Genomic DNA, 16,005 nt, shown 5'->3' with positions numbered 1-16,005 from the left:
CCCCTCCCCCACGTCATCTCACTCCCGGCCCACCTTCTCCCTCCCCCACATTACCCCACTCCCACTCCGCCCCCACATCACCTCCAGTTCCCCCTGTTTCCCCCCCACACACCCACCCCAACTCCGCCCTCATGTTTCCCCCATACACCCCCACCCCAACTCCGTGGTCTCTCCTGCCAGGAGGTGAGGGGCCTCAAAGCCGCCAAATATGGGAGAGATTCAGGAATACAGATAAAAATTTTAACCAAATTAGCCCTTGCAATCAATTGCCCAGCCAAACAACTGGATAATAATGAAATAATCTCCAATGGTGTATGTATATGAATCTTGTTCAATTTAGTTGCACTGGAAAAATCATGGAAGCAATATGAATTTAGACAGTTTAGGTGTCCAATCAATGACTATGTGAAATACTTTGGGGAAGGTGGTAGCCATTCAAAACTACAATGTAAGGTAAATAACTCACGGGTAATAATGTTCATGATCCATTTTCGAATCAAAATATACTCCAAGATTTGAGTCACCTGGGTGGCTTGGTCGGTTGAGTGTCCAACTTTTGATTTCGGCTCAGGTCATGATCCCCAGGTGGTGGGATCCTCACTGAGTGTGGAGCCTGCTTGAGATTCTCTCTCTGGCCCTCTGCCCTTCTCCCCTATGCACATGCACAAGCTTTCTCTCTCTCTCTCTCTCTCGATAGATAGATAGATAGATAGATAGAGTCCAAGATATAAGATAGGGTCCCTTTTTTATTTGCCCATGTGCTCTAAAGATTATAAACAAATACGGGGTTTTTTTAAATGAACAAAGAAACTCACAAACAGTAGAGAACAGTGTGGGCATTTTGGACATGGTTCATTCACAGGAGTCTAAGACTGGAATTAACATCTGAATATCAGTTAAAGGGACACTGCCCTGAAATGCTGGCAAAGCACATCAGCTTTACTATCCTACAATTCCTGTAAGTTTAAATTTACAATTTAACAAATCTGTATTATTTAAAATTTTGGGCTTACTATGAGATTATTAATATTCTATTACCTCAAACCTGCATGATTAAAAGACCTATCGGAATGACAGTACTCTACTATGCGTCCTCTCCTGACTCTATATTTGTATATAAAGTCATAGGGACGGTCAGGATGGCTGCACAATTAATGGATAACAGTGATTTCTTTGGACAAGTGGACCTAGGATCCACTTACTATATATAAGACTTTAGATTTCTCTACAAACATTTTTCTTCCCCCACAGAGAAAAGATAATCACTTCTTATTTGTGGGACTGTGAGGTGCAAGGCAGCACTATACACTAGTCCTGCTCAAAAAGGGGGGTCAGCTCACATTTGCAAAGACAATCCCCAAGCAGGAACAGCCTGGTCCTAGCTGTGGGTAACTTTGATCAAGATCCTTCAACTGCCCAGACTTCAGCACTTCCATTCATAAAGACTAAGGGGATGGGTCATGCAGTGTGTTTCCTGCTATGAGACTTCACAAGCATTCAAGCTTTGCACAAACTCTTGGAAATCTGGGATCTGCAACTTCCTAACACCATGAGATAAAAGGAAGACACTGCCTTGCTGTTTAGGAATAGAGTTGGCTATATGACATCATGTGGTGGGAATACTATGACTGACTGTGTGTATTTGCACAAGTGTGTTCTAAGAGTGTGTCTGAGAAGCAGTTATGCAGAGGGGTGGAGCTAGGTCTACAAAGTCTGAGGGCCTGAGCTCAAACCCCAGTTCACCAGGCTACCAGAGCTTGAGACCTTAGGGTGGCTCTCTGTGCCTCACTTTCCTCATCTGTAAAATGGGGATGATGATCACCCTTCCCAGAGGCTTGTAAGGACCAAGGGAGACTTATGTAAGTACATACTGCAGTGGCTGGAAGAGCACCAACCCAGGAAGCCAGGAATCAGGGAACATGCACAGGTTGCTGTTCTAGGCATTGGTAGCTTTTAAGTGTTTTTAAGGAATTCATCTGAATGATACTGTCATCTTGTGTGAGTGCAGTTACCTGCACTGTGGTGGCAGGGGGGGCACCCCAGTTTTTTGAAATAAGGAAGGTTATAGACAAGCCAAAGAGTAAGAAAGTAATAACTTTATTATGTTATGTGTGTGTTCCCCCAAATTCACATGTTGAAACCCCAATTCCAATGATGGTGTTTGGAGGTGGGGCCTTTGAGAGGTTATCAAGTTGTGAGGGCGGAGCCCTCACGAATGGTATTGGTGCCCCTATAAGAGGTCAGACAGCTAGTTGTGACAATAGGAGACAGTATGCGACCCAAAAGAGGGCTCTCACCAGAATCCAACAGTGACAGCACATGTCAGGCTTCCAGCCTCCAGAACTGTGGGAAATACATGTTTGACATTTAAGCTGTCCAGTCTGTGGCAATCTGTTACAACAGCCTGAACTAACACAGACCCCACGGTACTTGGCACTGTCTCCATCCAGGTTCTGCAGCAACCTGTCAGGCTATGTGTTCCACGTGGCACAGCCTCAGGAAGACAGAGCCGCCTGGCGGGTCTGCCCAGTAGCTGCTTCTCCCCCTCCCCACACACATCACAGGTATTATCAAGAGCAGAAATTGAAACCTGTCATGCGCCGCTATGCAGAATCTAGGGCCTGTCAATTTCACTGAATCAAAGTCTAAGACATTGTACCAAGCTCTCCCCACCGATGACTCAACAGCAACCCTACCACGTAGCTAGGCAGCCCTATACTTGTGGAAAAGCTGAGACTTTTCGAGGTTAAATCACCTGCAGAGTCCATAAAACCAGCACATGTTGGAGTTGAGATCTGAACCATGACCATTTTACCAGACTTAGCTCTTAAGCATAAGGCTAGACCAGCACCACTCACAAAAGTATTTGTTGTCCCATGCTGCCAGCAAACCTTACAGGAGGGCCATCCCAGAGGCCACCAGGAATGGCAACCATCCACTATTGAGAGTCCAACTGAGTCAGGCAACGACACAGCCCAGCAGTCGTGATGTCTTCTTTCTTCCCTCCTCTGCCACCTAAGACACGTGAACAGGAAAGTTGCATTTGCACCCCTCGCCTTTTCTCATCTTTAACAAGGAGAGGAAAATTCGGTCATTCCAGGAGGAAATCCACTGGGATCCCTCCCAGGGACCCCTCTCTCCCTCCATCCTGATAAAGGTCCTTCTCCACATTCATGGAATAAGCTGGGTCTTGGCCCAAAGGTTAGGTAATTATGAGGGACCCTTCCCAGGGGAGTCCTGAGGACCTTAGAAAGGTCAGAAATTCAGAACCAGAAAAAAGCATCCATCCTCCCCGACCCCACCTCACCCCCAACCCGCTGGGCTGAATCGTGAGCGCCAGGAGGAAGGAAACAGGAGGGCAGCGGGGGAGAAAGCGGGAAGAATTTCACAGACTTAGCCAATCCCAGGGGAGCAGCATGAGACGTGGAAAGCCTGTTTCAGCCAATTCAGAGAGAGTAGGCAGCGTGGAAAGCTAGCCTTCCCCAATCCTGAGGGAGGAGCCCCCTGCGCCAGCCAATCCCCGAAGGAGCAGAGGGCGTATTGGGTGAACCCTTCTACCAATTAGAGAACGCGGAAGTCCCTTTGCGAAAATCGTATTAGGCCGTGGGAAGTTTTCTTTGGGTTGCAGAAGTTGGTTTACGGAGCTCGGCTTAGGAAATATAAGTTCTCAATTATTAATGTGAAACAGTAATATCGTCTGCACCAGAAGGACGCTTGGTTCTTTCTCATCCGCACACCTGGGAACTCTCCCAGGATTCTCCAAAAGATTTAACCATCACAGAATAAAAATTTGGGGGAATTTAGGAAATTATCATGCAAACATCAGTAGTCGGTTTGGCTATCAGTTGGACTTTTTGACTATTTGCATTTTTTAAGATAAACTTTTTTTTAGAAATTAAAAAACATCCAGAAAAACTAACAAATTTTACCTTTAATTGCAAGGCATTTGATTCCTATACTATTTTTCTACCCATGTAGGAGGTAACATTTTCTGCTTAGTAGGAAATAAATAGCTTTCTTGTAACTCTCTTCTGAGCCATTGTGTTTCTTACAACCGCAGGAAACAATGCTTTGTGAGAACTTACCGCTAGTGTCAGAAGCTGTTTTGATGTTTCCACTCCTCTGATTTTCAGGACAAGAGCGAGAAGGTAGGCCTTGTGTTGAGATAACAGAAATACAGTTTTATTGGGATAATAAGTGACACAGAGTGAATTGAACATGCATGAAGTTTACAATTGGCTATATTTTGGTGTGTGAATATACCCATAACTCCATCACCACAATCAAGATAATGAACCTATTATACCCCCCAAAGTTTTCTCATGCTCCTTTAAAATCCCTGTCCCCCACTTCTCAATGTCCCCCCACTCCCAGGCTATCACTGGTACGCTTTCTGTCACTGTAGATGAGTTTGCATTTTCTAGATTTTTAGACTTTTACATAAAGCAAATTACTTTTGAATGGCTTCTTCAGGCCAACGTACCTATTTTGAGAATCATGCATGTTGTTGAGTGTATCAGTACTATTCCTTTTTATTGCCAAGTAGTCCACTGCATGAACAAAGTATTATTTGTTTACCCAGTCACCTGTTACTGGACATTTGGGTAGGTTCCAGTTCATTCCTCTCAGGTAAATACCTACGAGTTGAATACCTGAGTCTAGGGTAGATATATATTTAACATTTTAAGAAACTTTCAAACTGGTTGACCGTTTTCCATTCCCACCATCAATGAGTGGGAATTTAAGTAGTTTCCTGTGCTTTGCTATGGTTAGTTTGTTTAGATATTTATAGTCATTTAAAATAGGTGTGTAGTGTGTATTTCCCTAAGATTGATGGTGCTGAGCTCCTTTCTTGTGCCCAGTTCCCATCATTATATCTACTTTAGTGATGTATCCATATATTTTGCCCATTTTTTTAAAAACTGGGGTTGTTTTCTTCCTATTGAACTTTTAGAGTTTTTCATATTTCTGGATACAACCCCTTTAACAGTATGTGATTTGTATTATTTTCTTTCAGTCTTTACATTGTCTTTACAAGTGTCTTTTGAAGTTCTTGATATTAATAAAGTCTAATTTATATATTTTTTTCTTTTATGGGTCTAGTTGTATCTCAAAAAATTCTTTGCCCAACCAAGCATTTATAAAATTTCCCCTGTGTTTTCTCAAAAGCTTGATGGTTTTACATTTGTGTCTATTATCTCCTTTGAGCTAATTCTGATATGTTGAGGGAGGTGTGGACCAAAATACAGTAGTCAAATAGGAATTTGGAAGTAGAATGATAGAAAGGCAGTATTACAAATTATTGTCTAAGAATTTTCCAGACCTAGGAAATACGTTCATACAGCAATTCACAAAATAGGTTCTGAGCAGGATAAATGTAAACGTTCCCACTTTTTCATTAAGTTGCTATCTTTTTTTTTTTTGTAGAAGCTCCTTGAGTATTTTAGATGATAGTCCCATGTCAATTCTAGACATTTCAAATACTTCCCTCTTCTGATATCTATTTATTTAGCTCTGAACTCCTTCATAGTGCAAAAGTTATACATTTTGAAGTGATCAAATTCATCAATTATTTGCCTCATGGTTATGATATTGGAGTTTTGTTGAGTCTTTTCCTACCCTGAGGCCACAAAGATTTCACCTACATTTCCTTCTGTTAATGTTGTGGTTTTACCTTTGCATTTAGGTCTTCAATGTATTAGGCATCCACTTTATCTGATGTGAAGTAGGGATCCAGTATTATTACCCAGTTTCCCTAACCTCATCTACCAAACCATTTGTGTTTTCTTGTCATTGGGAGGGTAAGTGAAACTCTCTTTACTTATTCTACAGAAATTTATCAAGGCCCTCAAAAAGCTCAACTGAAATTTTTATTGAAATTGCACTGTTTATGGATTGATTGGGGGAGAACTGACATCTTTATAATATTAAGTCATCCCCTCCAGAAGTGTGATACAACCATTTATTTACATTGCTGGTAGAGAAACACCATTGGTATTTGTAGGTTGATCTTGTATGAATATTTCTTTAAGTTCTAGTCTGTGAGCAATGGATTCTTATGTTTTTCTAGGTAGATGGTCATGTTATCTGAGAATTAGGACATTTTAATTTTTTTCCATTATAATTCTTACATCCTCTCTTTCCTTGCATGGCAACTCCAGTGTTCCATTAAATGATAGAAGGTTGGTGGACACATCTGTTTCTAATTTTAAAAGAAATCTATCTCATGTTTTTTTCCATTAGCATGATGTTTGTATAGATTTTTGCTATATAAGCCTTACAAGGTTAAAACAGCTCCCTTCTGATTCTAATTGAACTTTTTCTAATGTTCTTTCTGTATCAATTGAAATATATTAATTTGATGAATACTGTACCCAGTTTAACTAATTATATTTGACTGTAATGCATAATAGTTACTCATAGGGGTATATATGTGTATTATGTATAGTGATATATACAATTTAAACGCAGTTATGTATGCACATAATTTGATGACTAATCGATACAGCTTTAAAACATTCAAAAATATTCTTTTTGAGACCTAAATATGCAGCATAAATCTAATTCATGGGAGCAATGAATAGCAAATTAATGACTGTCACTTCCACGAAGGAAAGGAAGAGAATGAAAGACAGGGACACATAGATGAGTTCTACTGCACCTGTAACATTTATTTCTAACAAAATGAAAATTCTGAAGCTATAAAGAAAAACATCAACTCTGGATATGGATGAAAGATTCATGATGGTTCATTTTATACTGTATTTTCTCTGTGGGTTCTTTGAAAATTTTGGGTTAAAACAAGGGCATTCTGTCTGACTCATCAGGTTGCCAAAGATCAAGAGGTTTGATAACACACTGTTGGCAGTCGCGTTGGGAAATAGGGGCCCATGTTGTTGACGAGTGTCCAGTGTTATAAGGACTTCGGCGAAACTCAAAATCAGCATGCCCTTTGACAAAGAAATTCCTTCCTAGGAATTGGTCATAATAATCACATTAGCAGGCGTGTGCAAAGGGCATATATGCCTTCCCGCATTGGTGGTAGTACCGAGAAACAGGGAGCATCTAAAATGTCCATTCAAGGGGAGCTGAGTGAATAAATAAACATTCATACCATGCAACTATGTAGCATTAAAATGAAGAGGTAGATCCCCTTGTACTGATATGAAGGTAACTTCAGGATACAAGGTTAAGAGGATAAAAGCATCCTGTTTGGTATTCCAGCATTTGTTTAAAAAGAAGGTAGTGATATACATGCATTTGGATATGTATATAGGTGGGTTTGAGAAAAAGAATCAACCTTTTTTTTTTCACTCTAACCTGAACTCTTTTGATATGTTTGAATTTGTATAATATGTATTAATTTTTCAAATAGATAAAAACATTTGTATCAATGGTATTTTAATATCCTTGTAATCTTTTTGTCTTGCCTTTTCTCTGCAGCTGTTTCCAAAAAGGGAGTCTGTATTTGCTTCTTTGGGGCTGAGGAGGTATGAGGCTTTGAAAGATTAAGGGGGGCAGAGGGGCTCCCCAACTCAATAGCGAATTCACACTAGCTAGGGACCACTCCAGACTTGGTGTCTTTATGTCTAGATGTCATCTTTTCCCCCTCGCTTTCCTCCAAGCACATTTATTGCACGGATTCTTTTTAGAGGCACCGTGCTCGTCAGAGGAAGAGAGCGAAAGAAGCTGTCCCTGCCTCGCTGGGTCGTGCCGGCCCGTGGAGGAGTCCATCATGAACCAGGAACACACGGTATCCTGCAATTTGTGCTCAGAACCATGAAAGACAGAACTGGGTGTTGCCATAAGAGGGTGGAACAGGGAAATCTACATTAAATTAGGGGAGCAGAAGACCCGTCTGACAAGTGGGTGGTTATCCTGGAGCCTTGCCATTTAGGACTTTTTCTGGTGCAAGTGCAGAAATCCAATTCAAGTGAGCTTAAGCCGAAAACAGAACACTATTGTTTGTAAGTACCTGAAGAGGCTAGGATGGGGCTCAGCGGAGGGAGCATCAGGAGTGACTGTACATGAAGCGACAAAAATGTTTGGGAACTAGACAAAGGTGCTGGTTGTACAACACTGGAAATGTACTAAGTGCCAGTGAACTGTACACTTCAAAATGGTTAATTTTATATCACATATATTTCACCTCAATTACAAAAAAAAAAAAAAGGGAAAAAGAGTGCATGTGATTCGACGGCGAAGATCCGGAGCATTAGGAACAGCCTCTGTGGGTGACATAGTTGATAACATCCAGTGGGAGAAGGACAGATATGTTCTGACCCCATTCACTAAGGTTCCTTAATGCTCTGATGACACTCTAAGTCAGATACAGGAATGATGCAACTGTAGTCTCCTGAGATGATTCACAAAAACAGACCAGAACCATCTAGTTACCACCTTCTGTGTATGGAAGTCACAGTCTTTGGCAGGTAGCTTCATCTGTGATCTGTGTCTGGCTGACACATTACACCATCGGAATCAGGCAGTGACAACCCACAAATCCTGGTGTGTGCAGGGAGCTTCCTGTGGGTTCCCTGTTGACGGCAAGGGTTAACGAGATGATGAGTGGGCATAGGTACCCCTTCTCATTTCCTTCTAGGTGTGCTTGCTGGGGCTGGAACGTGGACTACTGCATTTCCCAGGCTTCCTTGCTTCTAGGGCTCTGGACTAAATGAGGCCCTTCCAGTTAGAGGCACTTGTGTAAGATTTGGCAGATGGAGGAAAAGAGGGCGCATCTTCCTGATGCTTTGCGTATTGTGCCAGCAAAAGCAGTGTTGTTGTTTTTTGTTTGTTTCTTTGTGTTCATTTGTTTTTTGTTTTTTATAGGCCATCCAATACCCAGATCCATAAATGAATGTAACACGTGGAAACACTGATGCCTGGGTGGCTCAGTTGGTTAAGCTTCCAAACTCTTGATTTCGGCTCAGGTCATGATCTTACAGTTTGTGGGATCAAGTCCTGCATTGGGCTCTGTCCTGACAGCTCCGAGCCTGCTTGAAATTCTCTCTCTCCCTCTCTCTCTCTCTCTCAAAATAAATAAACATTAAAAAATGCAAGTGGAAATAAAACAAATTCACATTTTCATCACCTGTCCTGCATGTTGCCATCTCTGCCTGGAAAAAAGTTCTGAAGGAGACAGGACAAGAGGCTCAGCATCTTGGCACAATGATTTAGGGAGGTCCGGCTGCTCCTAGGACTGTTCTCAGCCGACTAGGTAGGCGATGCCTGGCCCAGACCCTCTAAGGTAGATCATTTAGAAAGGAAGTCCTTGAAGGAACACTACAGCCAGGCCTGCGTGCTTTGGATGTTATAAAAGGCTATGTTTGGGATGGGAGACCTGGGGACATATGGCAAGATGAGACAGAGATAAAGCCCAGAGGGCCTTGAGCCAGAATCAAAGAAAGGGACTTCCCCAGGATTTGCACGAGAGAAACTGGATAATGGGGAATTAAGAAAAGCCTGGAAAGGCAGGATGTCTGCCCAGACCCAAGCCCATCCCTGGGTTCTCCTTTGCATCCACCCTGTTACTGAATAGAAAAGAGCCACAGCTCACCTGGTCAAGGGGAGGTATCCTGGCCAAAGACTTCTCGGTTACTATAGGAACACAGTGGGTGTTATCCATTGTTTTTTGACTCTTCAGGGAGGAATCCTTTGTGTGGGTCTCAGCGGGAGGCAGTGCCTGTGTCCAACTGTAGAATGCCAAAGGGGCCAGGGATTCTCAACCTCCTGGCACCTGGGAAACATCCCTGACCCAAGCTCAGCCAATCACATGCTTCCTTCCATCTGGGACTTTGAATCTTCAGGGAATAATGCAAGTGCAGAGGGTCTATTGAGAAATTACTTCTGGCGGCAGCAGCAGCAGCTGCTGGTCATCCCAACTGGAAAGTTGCTGAAGCAGGACCTTGGCTATGCCTCCATTGCCCAGCCCACCTTGATCTTGCTCTTGGAGACCCCAGGTTCTGGCTGCTTTTCTCCCCAGCCATTCTCAGTGTGTGGCTGCCACCCTTGAAGTGACTACATTACCTCAAGATAACAGCTGAGCCTTACCCATCACATCGGCCTTTCAGATGCACGAAAAGGAGAATCAAAGGGCAAAAAGGCATATACCTCCAAGCTGAAGCAGGCCCTTTTAAAGAAGTTTCCGGGAAGCCCTGCATAATTATTTTTTCCTTACATTTTAATTGGGCGCCATCTACAAAGGAGGCTGGGAAATGTGGTTGGGGCACATCAGCCTTCCCAGCAGTATAGAAATTCTCTCAGAGCCGAGGAAGGGGAGAATGGATGCAGAGTGGACAACTAGGGAGGATACAGGGAATAAAATTAAGAGGAAGTAATAAAAGTCACATCCATCTGGGTGAGGTGGCATAGCAAATCTGCATTCAACACACTCCTTGTTTTGATAACATAGCAATGAAAGACAACATTTGTCAACAGATCATGTAAAAGACAGAGCCAGGATCCAAAGGCAAGGTAAACATCTCTTTGAACCAAAAAATGAGCAGAAACAATGCGAGTGGTGAGAGAAAAGGCCTTGTGGGCTCTAGGTTTGGGACTGAGCAGGAGGTACTGGGGGCTCAGATCTGGGGAGAAAGGACACTTTAAAGGCTTTTGGTGAGAAAAGGATCCAAGGCAGGTTCACTGGGTGAAACAGAGACTTGGACAAGGGCTGCCCACTTGTGGATTACAGGGAGCTGAGGGCCCAGGGAGGTGGGCGAAGGGGACTGAGAGCCAGCTTCCTGGCCAGGACTCCAGCCCAGCTGTGTGTGTGCTGCCTCCGTTCCTGGGTCTGCAACATGCCTGGAATCATCATGGAGCAGCATCTCAGGGCTCTGTTAGCACATTTCTTGGTTACCATGGAGGTAACCAACCACTGGTGGACTCCTGGACTCCAGGGAGAGAGAGAGAGAGAGACTGGAACCCAAACACTGGTGAAAGAAACAAACAAAAACCCTCCTACTCAAAATGAGACTGCCTGCAAAGTACATTTCCAAAATTGGAAGAAAATTAATGCAAAGGAAAAGTGGACAAGTTTACCAATCAAAGCATGATACAGATTAAGCTCATGGAACAATATGACAAGGACCTAAATAAGTATGTCCAGGGTAGTCTGATATAAGTAAAGACATAACTTCGAAGTTGAAAAACAAATTACAAAGCAAACATTGCACGGAGCCTCACAGTGGCCACGGCGGCCACCACTTATGGGATGTGGCATCAGCATTCAATGTGTGTGTCCGGGTGGAAACAAGACCCTGGTTCTTTCCCATCCTGAATTTTGCCTGAAGAGAGTTTATTTCACGGCCCTGTGATGCACCACTCGGGCTTTCCCAGCCGAGGACCCTTCTTCCCCTCTGGTCCGACTTTCATCCACAGCTGTGCTCTTCCATGTCCAGCTTCTCAGGCATATTTCTGACTCCACTGGTCTCTGCCATTCCACAGAGACCTACTTCCTGAAGCCGTCCATCCTCATGCTCAGATCGTACCCATGCATAGCTCTTGTCCTGGACTGGCTCCACTACTTCCTGCACCCCAGATCTTCCTCTTTCTTGGCTGACTCTTTCATTCTGTGACATGCCTCCTATGAATGGGTAAAGGATGGTCGATTTTCTGAATTCCTGTGTATCTAAAAATATCATTTGTCCTCATAACTGGAATAGCATGGCTGGTTATAGAATCCTAAGCTGGAAAATGATTTTTTTTCCTTAGGGAAAAAAAAATCAGCCTAGTAGCATTGAGCACCCCAACACCAAATTGTGGTCCCTAAATATCATTTGCTACTAAAGGATTCCTGGCGCCTTGGAGAATTGGTTGATTACAGGTTTGGGGTAGGAAGATTTCAAGGTAAACCTAAGATATCCTGTCACACCAGAAAATAGGGAGGCCATCAGCCTGGGTGCAGTGGGGATATTTTTTAGCGACAGCCCCCGAAATACCTTAGCAAAGGCCACGAGTTGTTCTTTTAAGAACCTATTTACATGTTAAAAAAAAATAGAAAAATTTAAGCCATACACCTCTGTAAAATTAAGAACAAAGATTAAAACGACCATGCATGCCGCGTGTTGGTGAGGCCATGGGCCACCAGCACCTTCTCCCTGCACTGGGAAAATATGCTGTCGGGTTGCTTAGCCTTTCTTGATGGCAATTTAGCTATATCCAAAATTTTAAACATACACGCCTTTTGACCAAGCAACATCACCTCTAGTACTTTTTCTCATTTAAACAGAGAATTAAAAATCTACAGAACTGCACGGAAGTCTGTACAAGAATCTACATTGCAGCATTGTTTGTAATCGTGAGAAGGTGGAAACAACCAAATATCCACGTTGGAGGTGTGGGTACATAAATGGCGGTATACCCACAAAGTGGAATGTTACGATGGAGCAGTTAAAATGAGGTAGTTCTGTCCAGTAGGAAAGAAATGTCCTGATATGTTAAGTGAAAAAAGGCAAGTTGCAAGGGACACATAAAGCAGTCCCCAGTTGTGAAACATTTTCGTATATGCGGAAATGTGCCCCCAACCCACCTGCGTCAACTGTGGTGCCTGATGGCTGGATTTGGTGTGATGCTTTAGAAGGTGAGAAGTGTGCACAGAACACACTTTTGTACTGTTGGAATTGTTACAACTAGCATGTATTTTATCATCAGGGAAAAAATTAAATAATGAACAAAGGTCATAAAGCTTTACTTAATAAATATAACCAAAATTTTCAAAATACTTTATTCCATATGTAGCCAATTAGAGAAAGAAGAAAAGAAATGTCTGAGGAGATCAGGTGGAAGGGTTAGGTGAAAGAAAGGAGGCTGGGGAAATGCAAGCAGTAGACAAACAGGAAAATAACGAAGATGGAGGCCAGAGGGTTGCTCAGAGCCTCAAAACCCTCCAGAGGACCACCTTTCATGGGTCACTTCTCATGAGGGCTTCCACTCCCAGGCAATGAACGAAGGGATATGATAGAAATTGATACTTGGTGGAATCGATCAGGGACTCCAGAAATTCAGAAGTCCTCTCAAAACCAGAATGGCTTTTTTTTCCTACAACCATCAGGATTGAGACCCCCAAATAAAAAAGAATTTGGTTGGACGTCTGTAAACCCTAATCAGGGAATAATTGTCCTTTTCTGAATAGACTAGATCCTCTGAATAGATCCTCAAGGCTATCAATTTTTAACTAGGTCTTAAGATCCATTTGCCACTCAAAGCATGTCTTTTTTTTTTTTTTTAACTGAAGTATGGGGCTTGGTTCTGATGCTTCCAAATCACATTTGAAAGAGAATCTACTTCATAGTTTATATTTTCCAAATGTGTGGGGAAAGGGTGGGAGTTCAGATCTAGTTGTGGGAACTTTGTGTGGTGAAAAGATAGTCAATAAATCAGCTCAGAGGAAGGTGTCTGGGGTCCTGGGGATGCGTACTTGGCCTTGGCACAGAGCATGTGAGCCTGGATAAGCCCGGGAGGCATTGGGGCCTCTGAGGAAATGTCTGTGACTCACTCGCCTCACTCCTGGACCCCCAGGAAGGGGACTTGGCCCCTCTCCTTTGACCACGGGAAGGCTGGAGCAAACAATCCTAAACACAAGAAGGTTCCCAGACAGGTGTATTACAAAGAGCATGTGGCAGTGCGGCTGGGGAACTCCCGGAAAGATGCGGCAGACACAGGCATCAGGGGCCAAAGCTCATCTTGGGCTGACACCTCACGGACCAATTTTAGTTTCTGAAAGGAGAAATTAAAAAAAAAAAAACAAAAAACGAAAAACCATTTTTTTCGTTTTGTTTTTTTTTTTTTTTTTTTTGCGAAAAAAGGCCCGCGAGCTTGCAGAGAGCCTCCATGAGGGCAGCGAGGAGCGGCAACAACACGGAATCCAGTCAGAAGGCTCATTTCTCCACTCTTTATTAAAGCTAGGTCCTCCTGCTGAGGGCTCCCCCGGGGCCGGGCAGAAGCAGCTGGGGCCCACGAGGGGCCCCGAAGGTCCGTACTCGGAGGGGTGTGCTGGGAGGGCCGAGGCCGGAGCCAAACCCCCGCCGCGCAGGGCTGGTCCGCCTCGCCCTTGGCCCCTGAGGTTCCCCTCCCACCGGGAGAGGGGAGAAACTGAGGGCAGGGAAGGCATCAACCCGCACTGCGGACGCCTCCGGGGACCCCCCGCCCTCCTCGTCGCCCCACCCCACCCCGTCACCTCCGCCGGCCAGGTGAACTCTAACCACGGCGGTCCACGCCCCCTTCCCACCCACCAGCTACCGCGCTTCCTACCCCGCCCCCAGCCCCGCAGCCAGGCTGCCGGCTCGCAGGCCCCAAGGCCGCGCCTACACTAAAACAGAAGGAACTAGGTCTAAAAGGGAATGCAGTTGCTTCAAAGTCTGTTTTCTGGCCCCACTCGCATTGGCCCAAAAGGCAAGAAGGAAGAGAGGGATCTCATTCGAGCCACACTTCGGCTGCCTGCTCAGTGGCTCCCAATGGCCCAACCCGGAGGGCGGGGTGCCCACCAGGTGCGGGCCTTGCATAGCTGGGTGCCTGGCTTGTCACTAAGCCACAGGCTCAAGTCCGCACCTCCAGAAGTGGACTGCCACTGTGCAGACTGTCCATCCTAAGAAACGGGATTCTAAACGGAAACACTACTTGCTTCTAGTACAGAATGACAGGAGCAGAGTTAAAGGGTCCCGAGCTCACCGCGATGTGAGAAATGATCCTGCTGCTGACCTGTCGCTTTACGGTTGGTTATTGAATATAAAGAAGCGTTGGGCTCAGAGGGCAGGTGACAGCCGAGGCAGCTGAAGGCTAGGGCCGCCCACAAGAGGCCCCCAAGGATCTCTGAATGTGCCGCCTCCGGGTGTCGGGAGGTGGGGGCGGATAAGGAGACCAAAGGCTTGAAGAGGAGGCTGAGACCAAAACCCACCCGGGAACACGAGTGCCTGCCTGATCTGGGTGCTCAAGTGGGGTGGGGAGAGTGGGCGACCCTCCCCAGAATAAGGCTTCAAACTCCCTCAGGACCCTGCGAACACCTGCAACCCACTGGCCTGGGGCCACATATTTGGTTTCAGACGTTTGCTCCTCCCAGATTCTTCAGGCCACACAAGAGATGGAAATAAATATCCACAGTAGACAGAATGAAAGCTTTCCCAGCTGCATGTCTGTCCCCACCCCGCCCCGGGCTAGGGAGGGACATCGTCCTCTGGAAACCCACACGGCTTCCCCCTTGGCCACGCGCAGTCCCCAGAACTTCCCGGACACACTCAAATAGCCAGAAGGTCCCTGAAGCCTCTCTCTCACCGAGGAATGGAAGAAGTCGTCAGTCGAACCCACGGGAGGAGGAGCCGGATACCCTGCCCTCGACCACCCCGCCCTCCCTCGCTGGACAACCCACGAACAAACTCGTAGGCCGCCAGTGCCCCGGGCCCCCCAAATCGGAATCCGAGTGAAATAAATAACATCGCCCGCCATCCCTTCACCGCACAGACCCAGGGGTGCCGCAGTCTCGGTCGGGGTGGCCGCCCCTGCCCTCGCTTCCTCCGCGCGCGGCTCTCCTCTCCCCGCGCGCCCCCTGCACGGCTGGACTGGCTTGGCGGCCCGGTTTCCTTGGGAACCGGGCAGCAGGGGCGCCCGCGGCCGGTGGGGGGCGGGGCGCCGGGGGCTGAGGGAAAGGCACCGCACCAGGACTGGGGCCCTCAGCACCCCGAGGACAGAGGAGCGAGGGGCCGGCGGCCTAGCGGGCTGCGCCTCCGTCGGCCTGGGGCCATCACAGGATGCTCTCCTCGTAGGCGCCCGAGGGCCCCGCGAAGGCTGCCGCGGGTTCGGAGCCGAAGCTCGTTCCGCCCGCGAACTCCAGCAGGGTGCTGCCGCGTTCCACGGGCCCACTGCCCGTGCCCGACGGCACCTTGGCGGGCGCCTCGGTCTTGGACGCGGGGGTCGCGGCCGCCGAGCCGGGCGCGCCGGGCGCGCCGCGGTGCGTCTTCATGTGCGTGAGTAGGTGCGAGCTCTGAGAGAAGCGGCGGCCGCAGTTGGCGCAGGCGT

General features: G+C 46.0%; 1 protein-coding gene across 1 annotated transcript in view; it reads right to left on the bottom strand.

Annotated features, from left to right (window-relative positions):
- Positions 1–16,005, bottom strand: part of ZNF853 (zinc finger protein 853) — a 73,619-nt gene that overhangs the window by 17,465 nt on the left and 40,149 nt on the right. The window lies entirely within an intron of this gene.

This window comes from Suricata suricatta, chromosome 8 (assembly GCF_006229205.1).
Source record: "Suricata suricatta isolate VVHF042 chromosome 8, meerkat_22Aug2017_6uvM2_HiC, whole genome shotgun sequence".
In the NCBI taxonomy this organism is placed as follows: domain Eukaryota; kingdom Metazoa; phylum Chordata; class Mammalia; order Carnivora; family Herpestidae; genus Suricata; species Suricata suricatta.
The sequence above is the reverse complement of the archived record's forward strand: the minus strand, read 5'-3'. Positions and strand labels throughout refer to the sequence as shown.